The 25,975-nt window shown below is 38.1% G+C and overlaps 1 protein-coding gene across 1 annotated transcript in view; it reads left to right on the top strand.

The window, feature by feature from the left end:
• Nckap5 (NCK associated protein 5) overlaps nt 1–25,975 on the top strand; it is a 777,883-nt gene that overhangs the window by 526,525 nt on the left and 225,383 nt on the right. The window lies entirely within an intron of this gene.

Here is a 25,975-nt window from a genome sequence, read left to right as displayed (position 1 = left end):
ATTATCTGAATTCATGAGTTCAGAGTTCTGCAACCCAGTGTATTATGAAGAGGAGAGGGAATGGGATCTGATAATAAAAATCAAGGTACCATGCAGGGTTTTGAGATTGTGGCATACTTAGATTTAAGGAGGCTGTGCTTAAATAGTTGACTCTTGAAACATACATGGGATGATTCTACAAAAATAAGGACAACTCTTCCCCATCTCCAGTGAACACACTGCAAGGAGTTGACTTGAGATATCTCAGAGGAAATTAAAATTAGCTCCATAAAGACAACAGAAAGTTCACTAGATCCTATTCCTAGCAGGAAAATCTTTTGAGGTGGATAAGAAGGGGTTATCAACAGAAAGCTCCTATTATTGTTCAAGGAATGTGTTCCTGAATTTTGTGGTCTTCACAAAATTATTCAGCTTTTCCTTTAAGATGGCCACCTAAATTTAGGACATTTAAGTCCTACTAATCTGAATTATTCCTAGGTATGTGTATTTGCTTGGATAGAATGGTGAGATACAGGAAAAAAAAGTGGGACTTGACTGAACATTGACTAGTTCTGTTCAACCTAAAGGAATCATGAATCTGAAACAGGTCATTTTCTCCCCTCACAGGTAACACCAGGCTCCATTAAAACTAAACAATACCACATTTCACTTAGGCTTTATTTTTAATTTTCTCACTGTGCATTTCTTATCCAGATTCTTATTTCCTTTAGGTTATTGCCTCCCCAATCTCTCTTCCCATTATTAACCAAGTGTGTATTGGATGGAGACTCTTATCATTATCAGAATTCACTTTGTGAAACTGGAAACTAGTTTGAAAATAGATACACTAATAAAACTGTGTTTTGAAAATATTCCCTCTCCAAAATTCAGTCTGTTGGTTTGGGGAAATGAGCTCTTCCCTCTAGAGAGAAGACAAGTTATTGAATGCTACACAAAGGGAATTTTGCAGTCATTGTTCTAATTGGTTATCAGTTCCTTGTCTGTAAAGTGGGAGAGGGACATGGGTTACATGACCTGTAGAGGTCATTTCTACATTCAACAAATATTTTTTGAATTTGTAAGACATGTGAGGCACAACCTTGTGCTCTTGGAATTTAGGAAATGAGCACAAAGAGAAGGGAAAAGGTGGCTGGGCAGCACTGAGTCCCAGGGAGGTCCCCTTCATCTCTTAAATTCATTAAACTATTATCATAATAGCAGAGTAATAGTTATCTGTGTGGGCCCATGATTTGTATGCATGAAAGGAGGCTGTGTTTTGTTCAAGGAGTATGTTCCTGAAGATCTCATGTGTTCTTTGATAATTTATGTCTTGTGTCATTCAACATGAATTCTCTTAAAGATGGTGGGTGTTTCTGTTCAGCAATCAAAGCATTCCCATCATGTTGCAATCAGGGATTTATAGTTTACCAACCTTGCCATTGTGCAGCTCTTGACTTTTATTTTAATTTGGAGAATTTGCATGATTTCAAGTTTTATGCATGAAGTGGTAGTAAATATTTTGTGGCCTTGATTTCCAGATTGCCTCATTCGGAGCCTGATCAAAAGTTACTCCACTTTTGTTCAATCAGTCCCCACAATTTTCGGTGGGAGAGCCTGACCCTATTCTCATTTTACAGGTACGGACATATGGCTCAAGAAGCAGTGGGCACTTGCCTGAGGGTGCACAGCTAGGAAGTAGCATAGAAAGAATGTGAACCCTGCTCAATCTGACTCCACAGCTCCTACACTCAGAAATTCTAGAGAAATTAAATGATAGGGCCCAAATTACCCCATGGTGATTATTCAAAATGGGACCTGAACTGGGCCTGCCTGCTTTCTACTTATAACCCCTTCATCCCTCCATCACCCATTCATTCACTTGGTCTCTCATTCAAATGATAGTTATTCATTTATCTTCTTATGGAATTACGTTTGTTTCTTCTAGCTGCTATGACAAACTTACTGACTTAACACGGATTTGTTCCCTTTTAATTTCTGGAAATCAAAAATCTTCAAGCAAGGTGTTGTTGGCAGGGCTACATTCTTTCTGGAGGCTTTCAGAGGAGAATCATTTTGTGCCCTTCACAAAATCTACCATTCCTTGGATTCTATCTTCAAAGCAAATCACTTGTCTCTGCTTTGTCATCACATTTTATTTTCCCAATTTTGCTTCCCTTGTCTAAGGATCCTATAACTACAGTGAGCTCAATTGGGTAATCCAAGTTCCTTATCTCAAGATTCTTGAATCCCATCTGCTCAGGAGTTTGAGGCAGAAGAATCTAAAACACTAGATTCTGAAAAGAAGGGTTGGATATGCAGCTCAGTGGTAGATATCTGCTCAGCATGTTTGAGACCTTGGGTTCAGTCCCTAGTACTGAGATCCAAACAAATCTGCAGAGCCTTTGGCCATGTAAGGTCCCATTTTATCAGGTTTTAGGAATTGAGATGAACATCTTTGGGGAGGAGGGCATTTTTCCTTTTGCCACACTTGGTCATGCTCACTAGCCTAACAATGCCCAGCAGACATGAAGCTAAATTCTGGAGATTCAAAGATGCCTGACTTAGGCTCAATTTATATGTTACTGCAGGTCAGGAAAGGGAGAAAATAATCGCATACCTTTAATGGTGTGAGAGAAGCCAGAATAGAAGCTTGCACAGCTTCTGTGCAAGGAGCATGCGCCATTGGGCCTACTGTACTGTTCTCCCTGGAGACTCCACCACCTGCCTTGGACTCATTTTTAATAACCAGTTTTCCTTTTGGGTTGTCTCTTAAAATGGACATGAGAGTCATGAGCTTCGTCATGAGTCCCATGGTCTTCATTTCTCAAACCATTTTATGTCCCTGGTGCTTTAGGATAGAGTCTATCTGTCAGGTCACATATATTTGATGCTATAGTTTGCAAAACACTGATACAAAATAGATCTCCTTTGTTTGCTCCAGCAGCCTCTAAAATAGATATTGTCATGCTCATCTTAGGACAAGGCTCCTAGAGGTCTGTTTGAACTCTGGCAGATGCTAAGTGCTAGAACTAGAAATAAGTCACAAATTCTCCTAGAGGAGATATAGAGAATTAGCTTGAACAATATCTGTGGAATATTTTTATGGCAGCAGGATAAAAAGTGGACACAGTTTAAAATCCCAGGTCACGAAGTCACTATTTCAAAATTAAAAAATAGAAAAACAAAGTAAAGTAACAAAAAAAAAAGTAAAAGTAAACTGAGATAAGTTAATAATCCGCAAAAATGTTGAGTCTCATTTTCCCTGTGGGAGAGACATTATCATTATATTTAGGGCAGGTGCCATGCGCACTTAGGACACACTTGTCTCATTAGAGGAAAATATAAGACCTGGAAAGATTGTCTTTAGAAGAGTCCAAGTTAGAATCATTCCCTTCTGCTCTGTTTGGTTTTTCAGCTCATTCTCTCTAGGTGTTTTAGGGTTTCTTATGTGTCATACATTCTTACCACACATATCACCATTTTATTGAATTAAGGAAATTTATGTTAGGAAAAAAAATCACAATTAGACATGAGAGAGGGTAGTTAAAAATCAGTGAAATAGAGCAGCTGATTGGAGGGAGATGTCATTCTTCCAGTTTCATCTGTCCTCATGTATACACACAGCCTGGATATGTGAGATGTGAATAACCATAACATTAAGAGGGGCTTCCCCCAGTATAGGCCCTTTGTGTCTCTGTATAGCTACCTTTTGTATCGTAGCTGATGTACTTACACTTGTTTCTACTTTTATTTATGGAAGATGAATTGAATCACATTAGCTAACTCATTTAAGGAAAAAAAAAAATACATGTAAGTAGAAATAACAAGTGGAGGAAAAAGTCCCACATGTGCAAACAGCTTTTGCCATTAATAAGACTTCTGAATTCATACAGTCACTTAAATTCTCTGGTTACTTGTTTTTTTGTATTTTTAAAAGAAGAGATTTTAAACTAAACTATGGAGCACAAATTCTAAATGCCTATTGTCATCAATAAAAAAGAGTTAAAGTAAGCACTGTACTCTTTTAAGAAGGAAATAACCATAGAGAGTTTTCCTTATTTTTTACAAAGAAAGGAAACTGAGTTACACAGAAAGGCTAAATTACTTGTCCAAAGTTACACATTACCAGGGTTATGTCACTTGAGCTCTTCTGTACCCTTTTAATTGGCAGAATAGGCTGCTATTAAAAAATGTAGTGCAGAGGGGCTGGGGTTGTAGCTCAGCGGTAGAGTGCTTGCCTAGCATGTGTGAGACAATGGGTTCTACCCTCAGCACCACATAAAAATAAATAAATAAAATAAAGGTATTGTGTCCAACTACAACCAAAAAAATATTTTAAAAAATTGTAGTGCAGAAATTTTGTCAAGAGACGCGGTGAGTGATTTTCACAGTGAAATGCACAGAGAAATAGACATAACTGATCAGCAGAATTACAGTGTTGTCCAAGTTTGTCTTCACCTCTTTACCATCTTGGAAAGTCCTGAACTTTGTTTTCTGAGTGTTTCCAAAGATGATCTAGGCTCAGTCATTGATCCCTCTGTCTGTATCTAAAGCAATATAGTATTTTACCAAGTTACTTCTATTTGAAGTGATGTAAATAAACATCAGAGTTACTCTTTCCTTAAATAGTTCTTTGGAAGAATCATCAGATATGAGTAAGCATTCATAAACAGACCTTTTCTACTTATCCTAAAACCTGTCAGTCATCAAATATGTACATATTTGTTTCCTCTTAGGGAACCCAGCACACAACATGGTCTGGGACCTTCCTCATTAATGGTTTTCCAAGACCAGCCTAGGAAAGATGTTAATTTTTCACAAATTGTTACTCTTATCTGAGGTTGTGGGGATTTTGTTTTTACTTTATGCTTCACTTCCTTCTTTCCCTGTAATGATTTAAGTATACTTCAAGCAAGTCCAAAAATGCAACAGAATGAGAAGGTTGACAAATTATATAATTAAACACTCAACTACAAACAATACCTTTTCTAGGAAAGCCCTAACTTCTAACATAATTATGGTTGGTTTTTTTTTTTTCTATGAACACGCATAAACACAAAAAGAAACTGAAGTGTTTTGTGATTTTCAGTAGCCAGAAAGTTCCTGTCTGATTTCTAGTTCTTCCTAGCCCTGGCTGAATCTCAGAATCACCTGAGGGACTTCTAACAGAATCAGCTAATTGGGCACTTCTTAAATCTGCTGAGTTGAAATGATGAGGGTTGGAATTCTGCTTGGTTTTGTTGTTTACAACTTTGATGGATCATTTTGAGTCCTCTGCTCCATAGATCTGTTCTGAGAATCAGTGAGGCACTTCAGCACTCATTCTTTCCACCATTGCCTTCCCCTTCATCTTGCAAAGGAGGAAATGAAATTGAAGTGAAGTTCAGAGCCCAAGTGCACTGACAGTTAATTAGCCAAGAGAAGTGAACTGCTTAAAGAAGTTGACTGTAATTCATATAAGTTATTTAGAAAGTGTTTGCTCTCTTTTCTTTCCTCGTTTTTTTTTAAACCCAAACAAAATATAGCAAACAAATGCAAAGACACAGATCGACAGTAAATGGAGTGAGTATGTGCATACCAGATGGAAGAATGATCTAAAGTTCTGTTTGTTGATAGAGTGGCTGAGTGTTGGCACAGTTATTCTAAAATTACATTACACAATGGGGATATGGAATATTTTTATTGAGTACTTTTGTTTATTTTTGTGGCCTGTAATCCCAGGAAGTCTCAAGTGTTTTTGATTCTGCCTGAAGAAATTTGGACTTCTTTCCTTTAAATTGCTGTGAACTTTGAATAGCTGCTGAAGTGGATTATGGTGGTAAAGGGAGTATTTTTATTGTTTGTTGGTTTTAAAGGATTGAAACCATTCCTAAGGAAGCATTTTTCTTTATTCCAGTGTGTTTTATTTTAAGTAATATCTTCTGTTCATATAATACATTCAGGTAAACAAGGTAGGATTTTGCAAAGCCAAAGTACATGCTTAGATTCAGGGCATCCAAAAATATTGCTTTTCATTCCTTTTCTTTTTGTAATTATTCTACAAGATGACTTTTATGTTTTCACATTCTAGAGTATTTTAGAACTTTTCAAAAACAGTCTCATGTGGGAGCACATACTTGTTGGCACACTAACCAAAGAGAATATTTGCCTCATAATTCCAAAGTCATACTAAATACTTTTAAAGGAATAAAGGAGTTTTAAATAATATCACGGAGAGTTTACATAATTACCAATAAGGTTCTCAAGAGCTTAGCATCCCTGGTTTAATAGATTCAAACTCTATTTTTTATTTGCAATTTTCTGCCTAAATTCTGTGTTCAGCTATGAATACTTTACCTTTTAGGTAGTTTGACCTGGTACAGAATTTTTGGCAAATAAAAGTAGAATACAATCTCTCTGTTAAAAGCACTATAACCTATGAGTACAATGATCCCTGGAAAAGCAGCTTCTCTTCTTAAATGTTATCGCTCCATGGACACTCTATTTTCCTGGTTCCTCTCTGCAGAAGACCAAACCTTATTTTGAATACACAGTATGCATTTCAGGTCAGAAGGTTCTGCAGGCAGGATTCAAAAGATATTGACCTTCAGTAAGTGTGTGACTTAGGTAAATACCTTGGACACTTCTGATTATTAAACAGTCATATCAGTTATTTATTTCTTTCATGAAAAGAATGAATTTGAACAGAGAAAAGTCACGGTATCAATCTTGAACTTTGACTTTACTTTCTTAACTCACTAGAGGATAAAACATTTTGACTCTTAAAAAGAATTTTCTTTTTTTAGGACTTGGCTTATTAATGCTTTAGGAAATGGTTATGAAACAGTCTGGGAGAATGTGTACTTTTTAAAGATGAGGAAATAGTTCAAAGGGAAGTAGAAAGTGTCTTCTGAAGGAAAAAAAAACACACACACACACACAACGATTTCATTACTGAGATCTCTTCCACACAGTAGCCTCTCAGCTATATGATCCTTATTGATTTTGTCTGCACAGTGAGCACAGGTGGCAATGAAGAGAAATGGTCAGGTGTAGGGAGAGAGGAAAGTGGTCTAACCTTCCTTGTCTGAAGTCTGCATTGAAGACATTGCAAGTTTGGGGTGTTAATTGGTCCCACCAAACCCAGAGGAGGTAGAGCACCACAGGTTTTGCAGCTTATAGAAGATGGTCATCTGTTATGTTTGGGTCCTGGAAAATATCTTTCCAGGACCCAAACATAACAGAAGGGTTTGGGCTGGGATAGGATTTTTCACCTACCTGGTCTCCAACACAGAGCAAATCCACAGTGTCTCTAGCACCTGAACCTGGCTCTTGACATGTTTGAAAATTTCCCCAGGTTATTTGAATATGTGTCTATGATTGTGCATCATCCAACTTCATGACCTTGAAGATCTTTTCTCCCTAGCTCATCTCTATGAGGAGGGTCCAAGGAGAAAATTTATAAGGAGGTTTGACTTAGAGGGTATAAGGGAATTTAGCTGGTTAATGGAAATTCAATGATTGTTTCTTCTTCCATTAATAATTTTGCTTTTGCTTGGAAGGGAATGTTTACTTAATCCTAAAGCATTTAATACATTTGCCAGCTGAGCCACCATCCCCAAGTGAAGGGTTTGGTCACAACCGGCCCTGAAAGTATGGAGATACAGAGAAGTCTATGGAGCTTGCATCCCCTCACCCCAGATCAGTTGGTCAGCCATTCATTCAAATATAGATACAAGCAGTGCTCAGTATGTCTTCTTTTCCCTATGTAAGAGCTAATATAGATTTATACAGGGGAAAACACAATCTGATCAAAGAGAAGTAGTAGAGCATTTTAAAAGAATGCATGTTCTTCTCCTCTATAATGGGTACAATGAGGAAAAAGGAAAAGGTGATCATTTTCCAAGGGCTTCCTCAAGCATGATTTCATGTCATAATGAGAGAGAATGCATGAAAACATGCACAGCACATTTAAAGCCTTCAGTAAGCAGTGGCTATCATCATTGCTACTCAGCTAGCCCTATCTGCTGATCTGTTTTTTTTTTTTTTTTCCTTTCACATGGACAAATTCTTCCTCTTCCCTTTTCCCATCTTGCTTTACCTCTGGATACAGCCACACAGTAGCTTTTTTTTTTTTTTTTAATTTGAAGCTTCAGAATTGGAGGAAGTGATGAAACTATGAGAAATATACACCCTCAGAAGTGACTAAGCTGGGGTCAGATTCCTAGGCAGGACTGGTCTGTTTGGTGCTGTCCTCTCCTTTTGCATAGCCTGTCTTCCCCACAGCCTGTTTACCTGCATTTTCCCACTTAGACATATTTCTCTGAAATCCATTCATTTAGGCACCATTCCAAGAAAACACTATAACAAATATTTTAGAGAGGGCAATTTATACCTAAGTGTGGAATAGTTTAATCTGAAGGTTTTTCTCCATCTACTCATCTCAGAAAGTGGGAATTTAGGACATGATTTTCTGAGGGGAGAAAGGGAAGAGAATAATTTTCCTAAAGTAATTTAGGAGCTTGAAATCTTCCATGTTGATTAATTCTGGGAGAGACTTCACCCCTGGGTGAGCTATTAGGAATTAGCATAGGTTTTCAGAAGTGAGAACAAAACCAGAAAATGCAAATTATAACCATCATTTGAATGGTTTACCGAGGGCCATATGCATACAAAATTGCTGTTCCTCTTTGTTCTGCTTCTCTCATACTCTCATGATCCAGTCCTGAGGCTTGTACTATCTAAACAAAGGTGGAAGACCTGATCTGCTATCTCAGTGCCATTTACTATATTCCTTCTGTGGGGTGCACTGAGTGTCGAACCAAGTTCAAAAGGACTTTTGGAATAAGCCTCTTGAATTAAGTCTTAATAATGGCTTGTATTCTGTTAAATGAACAGTCAAGGATCTCATTCAGGTTGATTCCATTGTTTTATAAATAGATCAAAATATATGGTTTTCCAAATATATTCCATTTGTTCCTTTCACCCTAATAAATTTTTGTTCTATACTAAATTCATAAATTAGCATAATAAACCCATTCTTCCTCATTAAGGCAAAGCTTATCCCTTAGTCTGAATTGGTAAGCTTCTGCTTTAATTAAAAGTGATGATCTGAAAATAATTTCATTGCAAGTAATCTACAGTCTTTTTTATTGCATTTACAAAATAATTTGTAAACATATCCTTAAGATATAAATGTGGTTATATTTCTCTGGAGTCACTATATTTAATTGTTCTAACCATACTGTTATTGCATTTTTCTTCTTTATTCATTTTTATTACTTCTTTTCTTCTAAACATTTGAACATTACCTCAGGGGGATCAGTAGTGAAAACTGGCACAAAAATAATTAATGTGTATTTTACAGTTTACAAGGACTTTCACAGCATCATCTCATTTGATCCTCACCTTAATCTTTTAAAATAGTAAGGGCAGGAAGTTTAAGTTCACCTCACAGGTGAAATGAATATGGCTGTAGTACACTTAACCTTTTATTTATTTATTTATTTATTTTGATACTGGGGATATTGAACCCAGAGCCTTACACATTCCTGCTACAACCGAGCTATGTCCTACCCTTTTTATTTTATTTTGAGATCAGGTCTCATTAAATTGCCCAGTCTGGCCTCAAATTTGTGATCCTCCTGCACAGCCCCCTGAGTGACTGGGATTATAGATATGTGTCAGCATGCCTGGCTAGGACTTAATCTTTTGAGTCCAAGTCCATAGTCCTATAGGATTGGCATGAATTATGTTCTATAACAGTAGAGCTCAACTATGGGATTCATTTGGGGAGTTTTACATATTGCTGATATACTGGTCACACCCCAGGTATTCTGATTTAATTGGTACAGGGTGTGAACTAGGTGGGAGGATTTTCAGAACCTTCACTGGCCAGTTCTAATAGAAAGCCTGGGATGAGAACCAGTGCACATCAGGGCATTCAATTCAGCAGTATTTTTTTTTGCTCACTATGCTAAATTTTTCCATGACTGGATCTTATTTATATTTCACCTAGAGAAGGTAGTTGAAAAGTTGGTAGTTGAAAGACAATGGAATTCAGATATAAGGGAAGGTTCTTTGGTGTTGTGGATATACTGATGAGAGATGGCAGAGGATTATGGGTACTCTGAGAGATAGCAGAGTACTATGGGTACTTTAGGAAGAGACAGAAGAGGATTATTATGGATCATATGGATATTCTGATGAGCGGAAGAAGAGAATTGTGGGTAAGCTTAAAGCCTTCAAAGACCAACAGCCTGGGTTCACATCCTGCTGAGCCTCTGATGTTTGGAGGAGTTAATTAACCTCTCAGAGCTCTGTGATTTCACTCTCAGCTATGTACAACTATTGCTAAGAATGTGGTGAACATGGGACAAATAGTTCAGGAAACACTCAAGAAAATGACTGGAGCATGGGTTGGGCCTAGTTCAGACCTCCCAGACAGATTAGGCGAGACCCAGTGGAGACACATGAGAAAGCAAAAGTGTTGGAGAAAAACCCTACTGTTAGGAGGTCCTACTAGAAATGGAAAGTCATTTTATTTGCAATAGTAGGAAGAAATTGTGGACTTGTTTTTTAAAAAGGAGGGTGGGAGGAGGATTCTAAATTTGCTTTAGGGTTAACTGGGCTTGAGACCTATTATCTTTTTCATAATTCAAATGATTACCAAGTGTTTGGTAATCAAATGAATACCAAGTCTTACCAAACTAAGACTTTTTCCTTGACATTCCAAGAAGCTGTGAAAATACAATGTAAGCTTGGCAGAAACCATGGGCAGCCAGGTCCCAGCACTGATGCCCACAGCCAACTCCTCTCATGCCAAGAAGTTCAAAGCCTTCTACATAGAGCTTAGTTTCCAGTGCAGCCTGAGCTATAATTGCTTTTGATTCTTCTATCCATGTCTGGACTAGTCTTTGGCACACAAAGCCTTCTGAGTTTGATGGAGGGAAAGAAAGACTATGAAAACTGAACAGCATTTTTCCTGAGCCAGAATGGTTCAGGGTTATTGTTGGCAGGTAATCATCCTTTTATCTTGGAGAGCAGAACGATTTCGAAGGCCTTGAATAATCTCATGTTTCCTGTGGTAGCCAAGACCACAAGTCATGTTTACCAACTATTCATTGTCACCTTGATGTGCGCAAGGTGGCTAGCATCTGCCTGTGGTTTTCTAAGGAAAAAGTTGAAGGAATGAACAGGATGATCAGCAAGTCTTAAGTACTCAGAGGGAGTAGATAGTAAGACAGTTGAATTGATGTCAAGTTAATTGATGTTGACTGGCAAGTTATCTCCAGTCTATAACCAATACATTTCACCTGTGAAGAAATGATGTCCCAGATTACTAAATAGCTTTACCAGAGTCACACTTCCCATGAATGGTAGACCTGGATCTGGGATCTAGCACATTATAGTTTTATACCAGCCTATTCCCTGTTGCAACAAAAGGCGTATCTAGTTGCGTGGCACTCAAATGACCACTAGTGAAATCTAGAAGACTGTTTTAGTCAACTTTTTCATTGCTGCAACCAAAAGACCTTAAAATAGCAATTTTAGAGGAAGAACAGCTTATTTTGCAGCTTATGGTCTCAGAGGTCTCAGTCCATAGACAGTGGCTCCATTCCTCTGGACCTCAGGTGAGGCAGAACATCATGGCAGAAGAGTCTGACAAAGGAAAGGACCTCAGGACATCACATTAGGAGATAGAGAGTCTAAGCTTATCTCATAAAATATATTCCCCAAAGGCACTCCCCCAGAGATGCACCTCCTCCAGCCACACCCTCCCTGCCCACAGTCACAACTCCTTAATCCCTACAAGGGATTAACACACTTATTAGGTTAAAGCCTTCATAACCCAATCATTTCACTTCTAAACTTTTCTTACATTGTCTCATACATGAACCTTTGGGGGGATACCTAATATTGAAACCATAGTAAAGTATGTTGGAAGAATTCTTCTGGGAGAACCATTTGTCCTGGGAATCACAACTTGCTCCATTCTTTATTGTTTAAATGCATAGAGATTTTGCCTGAAGAAGAAATCAGTTACCCAAGTTTCAGATACACTTTCATATTAATGTTTCATGTACATATTCTGACTTCTGTAATTTTTTTTTTTTTAGGATCATACTTAGTTCCTGATAATTTGTCTAAATTTCCTTCGCTCTCTTACTAGGATGAATCATCTGGCAGGTTTATGGCTGTCTTCACCAAGCAGCTTTTTGCATCTTTACTCCCACTGGGACTGTGAGTGGCTTGTCAGGATGTGCATCCCACTCTATGACAAAGAAGTGCTTCACATGATAGTTTCCTGCAATTTCCAGGGGTTCAGGATAAAAATAATAGTTTTAATGTCAAAAAGCACACCAGGACAATATCACTAGCAAAATTTTCTTCAGTAAAATTCCTCTAACAGCGAGTCCTACTCTCTTCCCAGAGTTTTGCCTGACTGGAGAGCAGGTGTCATGTAAATTGTACTAGAAGAAATGTAATATTCTTGACGTTAAGTCCCATTTAGGAGCAAATGGGCAAGGCTTCTTTCCTTTCTGACATAAGTCCCAAGATAATTAACTAGATAATTCATCTCTGACTTTCAAAAAAAATACAACTGATGTATCTCATTAGAGCTGTTCTTTTCAGTAACCCCTGGAAGGAGGAAGGTGGGAGGAATAGAGTACCTTGATTGGGAGTGGGCCTCTGAGTCTCCAGAAATTTCTAGGGTAGCTTAGGATACGTAACTTCATGGCTTAGAAGTTGTTACACTGCTTTGTGAGATGACTGTGGTAGGGGATATCAGTTAAAGGATAAGCATGCAAAATCTCAGGCTCAGAGAGGAAATCAATTTAATACTGTTTTTGTCTTTTGTGAAAATGTTCAATTGGTCTTTTGCTTTATGTCTATGTTGGTCAACTACTTGTTTACCAAAAAAGTCTGGTGAAAACATTTAGGAATATTTAAGTGGTTGAGTATTACACTTACTGTGTTATCAGAGGTAAAGGCAGGTGGCATGATTGCTCAATCAACATCAGCATATTAATCAACATTGGAGTTTTATTGAATGCCTCTGTGTTGTACAAAGTGTGATGATAAGGGTGTGATATCAAAAACATTAATCTTGCTCTTGAAATTCTTAGATTATAATTGTGACTGGTAAATTGCCTGTAGTATCGGTTTACTGTTTTTTTACTATTTGACTGTTTTTTTCTCCTTATCAACTATTTGTTATTAATGATATTCCTTAATTTATGATGTTTATGATGAGTTTATGTCCCTATAAACCAATTGTGGATTGAAAATAGTTTAAGGGCTGGGATTGTGGCTCAGAGGTAAAGCATTCGCCTAGCATGTGTGAGGCACTGGGTTTGAACTTCAGCACCACATGAAGTAAAATAAAAACATTGTATCCACCTATAACTACTAAATAAATAAATAATATTTTAAGATTAAATTGTATTTAATACACCTAACTTACTAAACATTACAAGTTAGCTTTGCCTGCCTTAAATGTGCTCAGATCCCACCTACAGTTGGGCAAGAACAACTAACATGAAGCATGTTTTGTAATAAATTACATGACCGTATCATGTAATTCATTGAATAGCTGTATCCTCAAAATACTAATGACACAGTACACTGTACCATATCAGCTGTTTTCTCTGTCACCATCCTGTTGTCCAAAGTCACAAGACAGAGTCCTGCCACATATCACTAGCTCAAGAAAATATTAAAATTTGAAGTATATTTTCTATTAGGTGCTTATTACTTTTGCTCCATTGAGAAGCCAAAAAAATCACTCATTAATTCTAAGTTGAGGACCATCTGTCTGTATTATTAGAATCTTTACTATTGTATTCAAGTTCTTAAATAATTCTTAGTAGAGGAAGTCACCTCCCAGTAAGTTAATTTTAACAAACTCAGAAGATGTATAAATATTTCTTTGCCAGCAATTGCTGCACATGCACAAAAGATATTGTATTGACCATGTTTTCTGAAACAAAAATTTGGACACGTTAGTTATCTGACAATGTGTATTCATGGGGGAAGTGAGATAGAATCTTATTTACTTTTTAAGATGTTTAATTGATAATTTTTTAATATTTATAGTATATAACATGACATTTTGGTATATGTATACATTGCATAATCGCTAAATTGAGCTAATTAACATGTATGTCCTCACATGTTTATTTTTGTTTTTTCCTGTGGTGAAAATACTTAAAATTACATCTGAGCCATCTTCAAGTATATAATACAATTGTATTAATTACAGTCACCATGTTGTACAAAAGATCTCTTGAACTCATTCTAACTATTTCACTGAAATGTATTTGTTGACCTGTGTCTTCCCAACACCCATACTTTGCTCCCTACCAGCCCAGAGAACCACCATTCTACCATCTGACTCTGATCCTATGATTTCATCTTTTTTAGATTCCACATATAAGTGAGATCATGCGGTATTTATCCTTCTGTGACTGGCTTGTTTTATTTAATATAATGTCCTCCAGGCTCATCTATTTGGAACCAAATGGATAGAAAATTTTAATGTTTAAATTTATTTTAAATTAAATTCTGCCCAGGATTCTCAGACATATGGGTTCCCTTGGTGTGTACAAAAGATGGCAGTCACTTAGCCAGCCCACCTATTATTAACAAGTCAATGACTGTACTGGCAGTTCATTCTGGGATGGCCATTGCTCCCCGAGCTCCACTTCCATCTGGAAGCTCTGGTTTCCCTACCCTGTGACAATAATTGGGTCGGGGAGTGACTGAATTTGAATTGCAAAATTTGACATTGAATTATGAGTTCTTATTTTGTTTTGCTTTGTTTTTTTTACTGACCCCCAAGCATTTAGGTGTAGCCATTAAGCCATCTATTTGCAATTCCTCATCTGCATGGCATTCTTACTTATATTCAGACAGCTATCTATGAATTCCAAGGTCCTAATTTCTTTTGCTAATCATAGAATTCAGACACCTGGAGCATACCTTTAATGAAAATGATGGCTAACTTTTCCATATCATTCTATTTCCCAGCAGAGTTTCCGTTTATGTAAAATACCTTTAGAATTGAACCTTTTTTTAAGGAAATAAATGTTACTGATAGATGGAGCAGGCAATAAAAGCATCATCTGAAAATTTATTAGTGTAACTGCATGGATCTGTTCAATATGGAAGACAGTTGGCAATATTGAGGAGTGTTTTGAGTGAAGAGTAATGTGGAGTAGATGTGAATTGATATGCCAGTGGTTGTGGGTTCATATCAGAGACATAAAGAAAACACTTTGTTCTCTTATCCATCATACACATTTAATCTTGGAGATTTTACTGTGTGCTTAGTTCACTTTGTAAGTCAAATCCAGGGATGAAAAAGAAGAGTTTTATATGTTTTGCCTGACAGAAGTAATGTTAAACTGTGAACAAATTGGGATGTTCTTTTAAAATCCTGTGATTTATCTGACACTATTTTTCCCCGTTTAAAATTTAGTATGCTAGTGCTGAACAAAAGCTGCTAGTGATCCCTAGGAATGGGAATGCTGTTATGGTATTTGCTGAAGTGCTATCTAAATTGACAATATATTCTGTGCACCCTCCCCACCACCAGAAAACAAATGAGTAAATAAATCACAGAAGCTGAAGGCACCAGGGCACACTGGAGTAGCTGTCAGCCTTTGGCTGGCCTCTCTACATCTCTATTTACCTTGCACTATGGTGTGTTTGTTTTGAACTAATTGGTTTATCATTTACTATGGAAATGGTAGTGGTTTTTTTAAAATCACACAGCTGGTTAGTGGCAGAGCTAATAAGGAATGCAGACTTCTTGTTTCTACTTGATCTAAGATTTACTAAAAATGTGGATGTATTCCCAACCCTGGAGGAGAACACACTTTCAGTTGAAATTGAGTTGGCATTTGGTGGACTTCTAATATTTACTATTTCTCTGTTCTGTCAAATAAAACCAATGTTGGTCTACTGATAGTCATCAGTAGAGTCCAGACATGGTATTTCTTATAAAATCACCAACTCTGTAGAGAAAAAGCCTGGTAACTTAGGAGAGATGCTACCTGGCAGAACCATGGTTCATAGCTGGATAAAGATTGTAGAATCTCAGATGGAATTACCATTGAGGATAGTTCTGCACATGCGTAGGAAAGTCCAAGAGAGGTCACTGAGTCTGTGGAAAGAGCATGACATTTGAAATCAGAACTGTAATTAAATTCTGGCTCTGACACTTATTATTAAACAGATACCCTAATATCCTATCAAACCTATTTCCTTGTGTGTAAAGGAGATCCAGAATATTTGCCCTACATCTTGTAGCTGAGAGTATATAAAATTGTACATTTGAGTTCACTTGGCTTAACTCTGACATGTTATACAAATATTAGATGCTATTTATTATCTTTTGTGTTCCAGAAAGAACATTTCATGCTAACACCACCCCAATCTCTGTCTTACGTGATTGGTCCTAAATTATATCTTTTCATATTTTTTACTATGAAGTATTAAGTGGATTTAACACATGGTTGGGTATTCAAAATGAAAAAAATACAGTTCTGATTTCTACAACTGACTAATCCTAAAGTTGGATGTTCTTTCTTTAATGTTATTTGTTTTTAATTTTATATTTATTTTTCCATATTTTATCAGTGCATTACAATTATACATAATAGTAGATGTTTTTTCAGATCCCCATAATTTTTTTTTGTTCTGCTGCCTTTCCTATCCTCTACTATCCCCCCTCCCCTCCCCTCCCCTCCCCTCTTCTCTCTCTGCCCCCTCTACTGTCATTCATTTGTCCCCCTTGTATTATTTTTCCCTTTCCCCTCACTTCCTCTTGTATGAAATTTTGTATAACTCTGAGGGTCTCCTTCCATTTCCATGCAATTTCCCTTCTCTCTCCCTTTCCCTCCCACCTCTCATCCCTGTTTAATGTTAATCTTCTTCTCCTGCTCTTCAACCCTACTCTGTTCTTAGTTACTCTCCTTATATCAAAGAAGACATTTGGCATTTGTTTTTTAGGAATTGGCTAGCTTCACTTAGCATAATCTGCTCTAATGCCATCCATTTCCCTGCAAATTCTATGATTTTGTCATTTTTTAATGCAGAGTAATACTCCATTGTGTATAAATGCCACATTTTTTTATCCATTCGTCTATTGAAGGGCATCTAGGTTGGTTCCACAGTCTTGCTATTGTGAATTGTGCTGCTATGAACATCGATGTAGCAGTGTCCCTGTAGCATGCTCTTTTTAGGTCTTTAGGGAATAGACCGAGAAGGGGAATAGCTGGGTCAAATGGTGGCTCCATTCCCAGCTTTCCAAGAAATCTCCATACTGCTTTCCAAATTGGCTGCACCAATTTGCAGTCCCACCAGCAATGTACAAGTGTACCCTTTTCCCCACATCCTCGCCAGCACTTGTTGTTGTTTGACTTCATAATGGCTGCCAATCTAACTGGAGTGAGATGGTATCTTAGGGTGGTTTTGATTTGCATTTCTCTGACAGCTAGAGATGGTGAGCATTTTTTCATGTACTTGTTGATTGATTGTATGTCCTCCTCTGAGAAGTGTCTGTTCAGGTCCTTGGCCCATTTGTTGATTGGGTTGTTTGTTCTCTTATTGTCTAATTTTTTGAGTTCTTTGTATACTCTGGATATTAGGGCTCTATCTGAAGTGTGAGGAGTAAAGATTTGTTCCCAGGATGTAGGCTCTCTATTTACCTCTCTTATTGTTTCTTTTGCTGAGAAAAAACTTTTTAGTTTGAGTAAGTCCCATTTGTTGATTCTAGTTATTAACTTTTGTGCTATGGGTGTCCTATTGAGGAATTTGGAGCCCGACCCCACAGTATGTAGATCGTAGCCAACTTTTTCTTCTATCAGACGGCGTGTCTCTGATTTGATATCAAGCTCCTTGATCCATTTTGAATTAACTTTTGTGCATGGCGAGAGAAAGGGATTCAGTTTCATTTTGTTGCATATGGATTTCCAGTTTTCCCAGCACCATTTGTTGAATATGCTATCCTTCCTCCATTGCATGCTTTTAGCCCCTTTATCAAATATAAGGTAGTTGTAGTTTTGTGGATTGGTTTCTGTGTCCTCTATTCTGTACCATTGGTCCACCTGCCTGTTTTGGTACCAGTACCATGCTGTTTTTGTTACTATTGCTCTGTAGTATAGTTTGAAGTCTGGTATCGCTGTTTTTCCAATTTCAAGTTAAAAAATTACAAGTACTTGAGGGTATTTTGGTGTTATTCTGCCACAGTGCTAAGAGATCAGGATGGTCACTATCAGAAAAATAATGAATGGGTTAGAACAGAGGATAACTATTATTGCTGTCAGCAAACATGCATAGGTTTTGTGTCCACCATCTACATTTAAAGAAATAATAAAAAATAAAAAGCTGAGTTGAATTTGCTTTATTTTTCTAAAGCCTTGCTACTAAGGCATGCTTGGAATTATTCCTCTCATAAGCAAATTGTCCCACAGAGGGCTCATGTTGAGGATGATTTCTTGAGAGCATTAGTTTTATCTTCCACTGAACTCTCACTGAATGTTTCTCCCCAGACTGTTCATTTATACAGGCAGAAGATGGGGTATGCTAACTGCAAAGGTTGGGCTAAGTGATTTTTATCTTAGGGTCCAAGAAAAGTACACAGGAAAAAATCGTTTCTTTAAAGAGAGAGAGAGAAGTTCACTTCTGGGGAAAAAAAAAGTACAAAATTTTATCATGCAGAGAATCTTCTAGGCATATCTAATCTAAATGATATTATATATTTAAAATACACAATCTTCAGCAGCTTTTTAAGTATCTGTTCTCCCAAGATGAGTTTTTACAGATAACTGAAATCAGAGAGGTTTAAATCCAGAGAAGACCTTTGAGTTATCCTGTGTTCCTGCATTTTATAGGTGGAGAGTTTGAAGACCAGAAAAGTTATGTGATAACTAACTTATTATTATCTAGTGGCAGAGCTAATAAGGAATGCAGACTTCTTGTTTCTACTTGATCTAAGATTTACTAAAAATGTGGATGTATCCCAACCCTGGAGGAGAACACACTTTCAGATGAAATTGAGTTGGCATTTGGTGGACTTCTAATATTTACTATTTCTCTGTTCTGTCAAATGAAAACCAATGTTGGTCTGAATGTGATCCACCACTTTTCCCTCTGCCTTCAATTATCCCCACATTCTTGGGCTCACATAGACCTAATAAAGGGTAGTGAGGGTGAGGGTGTTCAGATTTCTCTCTTTACTTTTCCTGAGAGACAAGCTATAAGCCCACTGTGGCAACCAGTTTGGTACTTTTCTGCCTCATTTGGTACACTGATGGGCATATTTCTCCTTATTAAATGGAAACACATAAGAGAGCAAGAAAACATCTTTTATAAATTCGGAAGGCTTTTCAAACAAGGAGTAGTAGACATATGTTTCCTTCCTGATTTAGTTAGCTTCTTTGTCACTATGACCAAAAGACCTAACAAGAACAATTAGAGGAGAAAAAATTTATTCAGAGCTCATGGTTTTAGAGGTCTCAGTCCATACATGTCCAATTTCATTGCTCTGTGCACAAAGTGAGGAAAAACATCATGGCAGAAGTGTGTGGTGGAGGAAAGTAGCTCAGAACAGGCAATAAGGAAGCAGAGAGAGAGAGCTTTGCTCACCAATGTCGAAATATAAATCAAAGGGACACCCCCAGTGACCTACCTCCTCCAGCCACAACCTATCTTCCTGCAATTGCCATTAATTGGATGCAATTAATTCATATTAGTGAATTAATGCAGAGATTCAGTTATAAGTCTCACAATCTACTCCTTTCACCTGTGGAAGTTCTTGCATTGTTCTACATGAGAGATTTTGATGGACAACTCATATCTAATCATAACACCTCTCGAGTTGGTAATGTAGAACCTCCCTCTCAGAATCAGCATTGCTTGCTCTAGAAGTCACTGAAAATAGTTGCAGTCTATTAATGTCATCTGCTTCCACGAAAAGGAACAATTATAGCATAACAGAGTCTCAGAACTCAAATAGAAATTTCCCCGGGGTTGTCTCGTCACACTAACATAGAGTAGTTTTTCTATTATACCGGTCAACATATGACATCTAAAACTAAAGTAGAATTTAGCAGGTAGCAAGCTATGGGTAAATATGTCTGTTTGGATTACACCTTCTGTCCCAGTGTATTATTAATAGCTACCCCTCTTTTTACTCTCCAATGGGCATTGGTTTGTATGATTAATTATCTGTTCATTTTGCAAATTAATAATAGAAATTAAATCAAATGTGTAACTTCAAAAGCTTATCTAAGTGAAAGTGATTTATGTTCTCTTCTGGGGCATCTTTGTGCAAAGGCTCTTAAACTCTAGTATGGCTGAGCATTACCTGGGGTGTTCTCTAAAATTAAAAACTCCTGGCCTCACTCCCAGATATTGTGACTCACTCTAACCATAGTGTGCCAAGGAACGTGCATTTTAACAAACTGCGATTTTCTTCTCCTTACCCTCCCTCCACTGAGTCTTATGCCAGTGATTGTCAGCCCACTCTGAGAAACAGCGAGCTGAGGAAATGTTTTTGTCATTGTTAGAGGAGCTGCATACTAAAGAATCACAATTACAGGATGACTTACAAACTATGGCATTTCACCTTGTGAGACTGTCATTTTAATCATAGTTCAGATGACTCCTGCTTAGACTCTTGCAGTAGCACCCAGTTTTCCCCACATCGATGTTAACTTTCCTCAAGTCCATCTTTCCTCCTGTACCAGGGAGCTGTTTCAAACACAAATCTGACCATACCAACCCCACCACTACCTCCTCCGCCACACTTAAAAATAGTGACTTCCTAATCAATAACTTCCCATTTACTTAAAACTCCTTGGCACATGGCCTGACCCCACCTACCCATCAAGCCTCATCTTCCTCCCCTACTACATGACCTTTCTGACTTCCTTAGTTGCCTCAGTTGTATTACCCCTTTTCCAAAGCTTGACCTCCCCCTTTCCATCTCAAGGTTATTACCTGATTTGATCAAGTCCCCCTGTGCCTTTAGAAAACCTTTCCTGACCTCCTTTCTATATCCTTCTATAACTGCTTCTTTAAGCCCCTAGAAACTTCTCATGGCACATAATGTAGTATTATTTTACATGTGCTTGTGACATTTTTCTCAATAACTGTCACCTTCCACAAGACCATAAGTTCCATGAGAACAGGGGTCATGGGAGCATTTACACCCTGTGTCCCTAGCATCTTCACCAGGGCCTAGAACATAGAATCTGCTCAGCAAATATGTATTGAATGGCTAAATTAATTGAAGTACGGTGACCTCATGAAAGATTTATTGAGCCCTACTCTGTGTTGGGTCAGCGGAAGCTTGTGAGCTCAAGGTGAGTAAGACACATTTACACATCTTAGGGAACAGTGTTATGATCACTTTCCTCATGATTTTTTAAAGCCCCCTGACTTATGGAAGAGACAGCAGCTGGCTGTCAGTGAAGGGCTCTGCTGCATGCTTCTTGAACCAACGGAGCTCCCTGGACTGTCATCTGAGGGGAACTGAAACAACCCAGAGCTTTGTGTTGATTGATATTATTTTACATAGGCCTGATGATGCTGAATGCTTGGGAACAAAAGACAAGCACTCCCCCAAAGGTGAATCATTACCTTGGTGACCACTTAGAGAAACTTATAGCCCTAAGGATTGCTTTATGTACCGACAAGGCAAAATTTGATTTAAATCCTTCAGTGCTAACTGAGCTCCTAAATCTTTAGCTTCCTGAGTACTGGCTGGAATTTGTTGAGGCAAACAAGCTTATGGTTCCAACCACGAATGAAATATGTGGGGAGTGAAAGTTGTCTGTGTGGCAGCCTCACTTTTGTAGAATTCACTGCTGATTAAACTCCATAAAAATGAAAACAGGTCACCTCTGGAATCAACTTATTCTCTTCACAGTTTGGCATCCTCAGAAATGGACTTGCCTTATTTTTCTGGTTCCTCTCTTGAAGGTTCATAAAAGAATCTATTTTATTTAGAACTATGTTTCTCACTTCTGCGTTGTGTGCTCCCTTCTCTCTCTCTCTCTCTCTCTCTCTCTCTCTCTCTCTCTCTCTCCACACACACACACACACACACACACACACACACACACACACACACCAGGTATCTCTCAGGTATTAAATTGGCAAAGAAATTAAAAATCCTGATATTGTCTCTGATTGGCTTAGGCAGTTTACACTTAGATAAAACAAGACTCTTGATTTTTACAAATCTTGTCATGCTTTATAAATGGAAAATTAATTCAACAGCTACCTGAAACTGGCAGGTTGTGGTCTGCCACTCGGGCATAGCCATGATTCTCTCAGATCTTTCTCTCTTACCTCTTTCCTGATACTTGTTTTTCACTTTTCTTCTTCTACTTCCAATCTATAGTTTTCTTTTTTGACACTCTTGCTCATTCTCACATTACACTCTAATCTTCTCATTGGTAAATAATTAAGGAGACAAGTAGAGAAAGGACTTCTGAAGAGGAAATAGACTTTGAGGTCTGAAGTAGCACGCGGATAGGATACGGCTTTCTGCCCTGGGTGGTGACATACCAGAGCAGGCCTGAAGCCTCCTCTCTGTCTTTAATCTCATGCACAGTTCCTATGCCATTCCTGCAACCATTCCGATTGCTCCCTTGGCTTCCAGCTCCCAGTATTTGTCAGAAGGCATGATTGTGTTAGAGATATACAAAGCTTTCTGCCTACAGCAGCGTAGAATGCTGGCAGTGAGCATCCTAAGAGCTGGCCTCAATCACTGGATTTCAAGAGGATAGTGCACAAGCACCCACCTTCCTCCTGCCTGGGATGGGATAATTCTGAGATCTGTGGTTTGCACCTTCTTTAATTTCCCATGGGTTTTGGCTTCAGTCACTTAGTAACATGCTCTCTTACCTTTAGTGAATCTCTTCTTTACTTCTCTACTAGCATTTACCGCATTTCTCAAATAAACTACTTGCAGACAAGTCCTTATTTTCTCTAGACCCATGCGGGATGCTACCTAATAATTTAGAAATGATAATGGAGATGTTGAGTTGTATGGGATATTTGGCAGGAACTGCATTTTTAAAACCTTGATTCTTCTGCCAGTTTTCCTTCCTTGTCTGCTGTCATGGCTTTGGAGATCTCATCCTATGATCCTGCCTTTGCTGCCATCTCTGGTGCTCACCATTCTGTTTATTTCTTCATATGGCTCCATTTCTCTCTCTTATAGAAGGTTCCTGTTTGCCTCTAAAATACCCTTCAGCTACAGTTCTTTATATTATCTTCTCTTCCCTGCCAAACTTTCAAATAAGCCTTCGAGAAAATTGCCACAATTTTCTTCTCCCTTTTCACTTTTTGCTTAATCATGAATAATTTGGATACCATTGTCACCCTTCAGTCAAACAGCTCTCAAGGCCCCCCTAACCACCTTCTTATTTCAAAACATAGAGGTCCTCTTTTTGTTCTCTTGTTACCATTGAGCGTACTGAGAACATTTCCTTTTTGAAAATTGTCTTGAGTGGGTGAATGCTTAGAATCTTAACAATAAAGGGAGATTTAGTCCACACTGACACTTTACAGTGGGGGAAACTGAGACCTAAAAAGTTCAAATGATTTGCCCAGCGAAGTCCAGAAATGTAAAAGCTGCACATTGATCATCCGTGGCACATTCAGATCTACCATGTGAACTGTTTTCAATTAATCCAGAACCAAAACCTTTCAAATATTCCTCGGTTTTATTCCTTCCTACATAAAGGTCTCCCAGGGGGTCCCTCCACAGTCATTCTCCATTGCAGCAGTTAGGATGGTATTTCTAAAGTGTAAATCAGAGCCTACCTCTCCCCTGCTTAGTCTCCAGTTCTTCTTTTCTGCACTGAAAATAAAATCCAAACTCCTTTCCGTGCTTTGTAAGATCCTCCTTGGCCCAGCAGTCTTTCCAGTCTTAATTACTGTGCATCCTCCTCTTGTAATCATTCTGCTGCCCAACACAGACCCTCCCCTTGCCAGCAAGGTGAGCCCAGCCCTCCCTGGGGCACTTGCTTTGCTGCTCCTATGGTTGGAATGCTTCTCTCTCTGGCCACTGCACCACTGCTTCCCTCTCTTCCTGTGGTTCTCATTCAGCTCCAAAGGCCTCATGCTCAAAGAGTCTTAATCTGATGTCACCAAACCTAGCATTGTCCATAACCGTCCCACTGCCCAAGACAGTATTCTCTTTTATTTTTTTTATAGCATTTATCACTAGTCACAGTTATGTTACTTATATATGGTTTGGAGTTTGTCATGTTTCCGAACATTAGAGTATACTTTCCTGGAATGGAGGGACTTTGTTTTGTCTTTCATATCTCTCACACCTAGATCACCAAATGACCAATAATCAGTGCTCCGTAAATCTTTGTCAGATGAATAAATAAATTAATGAATGACATCTAAATCTCCTGTCTCATTTCCAGGAATCCTCATCCTCCCTTACTCTCCAATTCTACTCTTTCAAAATCTTTTCTCCACTATAATCAAAATGGTTGCCTCCTGAATCAATGAGGAAAACACTCCTGACCAGGTGTTACCTTTTCAGTTTTCTCATTGGCCAAACTCCCACCTTATGCCTAACTACTCAGATTTTATCTCTGTTAAAGTATAACTCACATTTCATTTCCATGAAACCAGATCTCACAGCCCTCATTGATCATCCCTTCTTAAAATGATGTACAATGACCCTTGTATTTTAGGGATTCTGAATACTCTTATAGGATTTATACTAACTTGAATTATATCTTCAAGTTTCAGAGAACATGTAAGTTGTGCCTAGTGATGTTAAATGTGTGTTTGTTACATGTAGTAGATCCTCTTTTTGTGTTGGTCCTATGGTAGCAAATTTATCTATTCACTAAAATTTATTTGCAACCCCAAAATTAATATTTGTGGAGCTTTCATGGTTGTTCACAGACATGTAGACAGGTGCTTCCCTGCTGGAGTGGAACATGCTACCCTCTGCCTTCTTGCTTCAGTTCTCATACAATAAGAAAGTGTGCTGTTTGCAGTCTACTTAGCATCATGTTTTTTTGCATTATAAGCTTTTTGTTGGTGATGTTGCTGTTTAAAATTGCCCCTAAGCTTTCAGGCATGGTGGCACATGCCTATAATCCAATGGCTAGGAAGGCTGAGGCAGGAGGATCACGAGTTCAAAGCCAGCCTCAGCAAGAGCGAGGTGCTAAGCAACTCAGTGAGACCCTGTCTCTAAATCAAATACAAAATAGGGCTGGGGATGTGGCTCAGTGGACAAGTGCCCCCAAATTCAATCCCTGGTTACCCCCTACCTCCCCAAAAAATGCCCCCAAGCATAGTGGTGAATGCTGCTAAGTGCTCCTAAGCACAAGAAGGCTGTGAAGTGGAAACAGGTATAAGGTATTCAGGTGTAAATCATTGTCCTGTTGGCTGTTTCGGTGATAAGGAACAACAATATCAAACAAGCTGTCTTGAACCAGAATACACAGGCAGTGAGGTTATGTGTTGCTTGGCTGGTAGAAATGTTTTGACCAGAGGCCCGTAGGAACCAAACGCTATGTTTCCCCTGGGAGCAATATTTGCTAATTCAGTGTTTGTGGCAATTCGTGGAATTTAACTACAGTAATAATGAGAATTGACTATATATGTATATGTACATTGACATTAGTCTTATTTAGGAGACAAGGAAATAAATTCTTATTGAAATTAAGTAGTTTACCCAAGATCATTTGCCAAGCTGCTAAATAGTAGATCTGAAATCTGGGCTGTGAGATTCCAAAGTCTATTGGGTTTCCTTTTACCAAACCAGTGTTTTTCTTTGTTTTCATTAGGTTCAGAGTCCTAGTTATTACAGGGTATTATGGGCGTGTGCATATAAAATTGAGTTGAGTTTGCTGAGAGAATAATAAAAAACCATAGTACACGTTGAGTAGATAAAAGTATTTTTTAAAGTTTTATTTATAGTCCCACGTTAGTGAGCAGATAAGTGACTCCCAATCTT

This window comes from Marmota flaviventris, chromosome 11, assembly GCF_047511675.1.
Source record: "Marmota flaviventris isolate mMarFla1 chromosome 11, mMarFla1.hap1, whole genome shotgun sequence".
Lineage (NCBI taxonomy): Eukaryota > Metazoa > Chordata > Mammalia > Rodentia > Sciuridae > Marmota > Marmota flaviventris.
The sequence above is the reverse complement of the archived record's forward strand: the minus strand, read 5'-3'. Positions and strand labels throughout refer to the sequence as shown.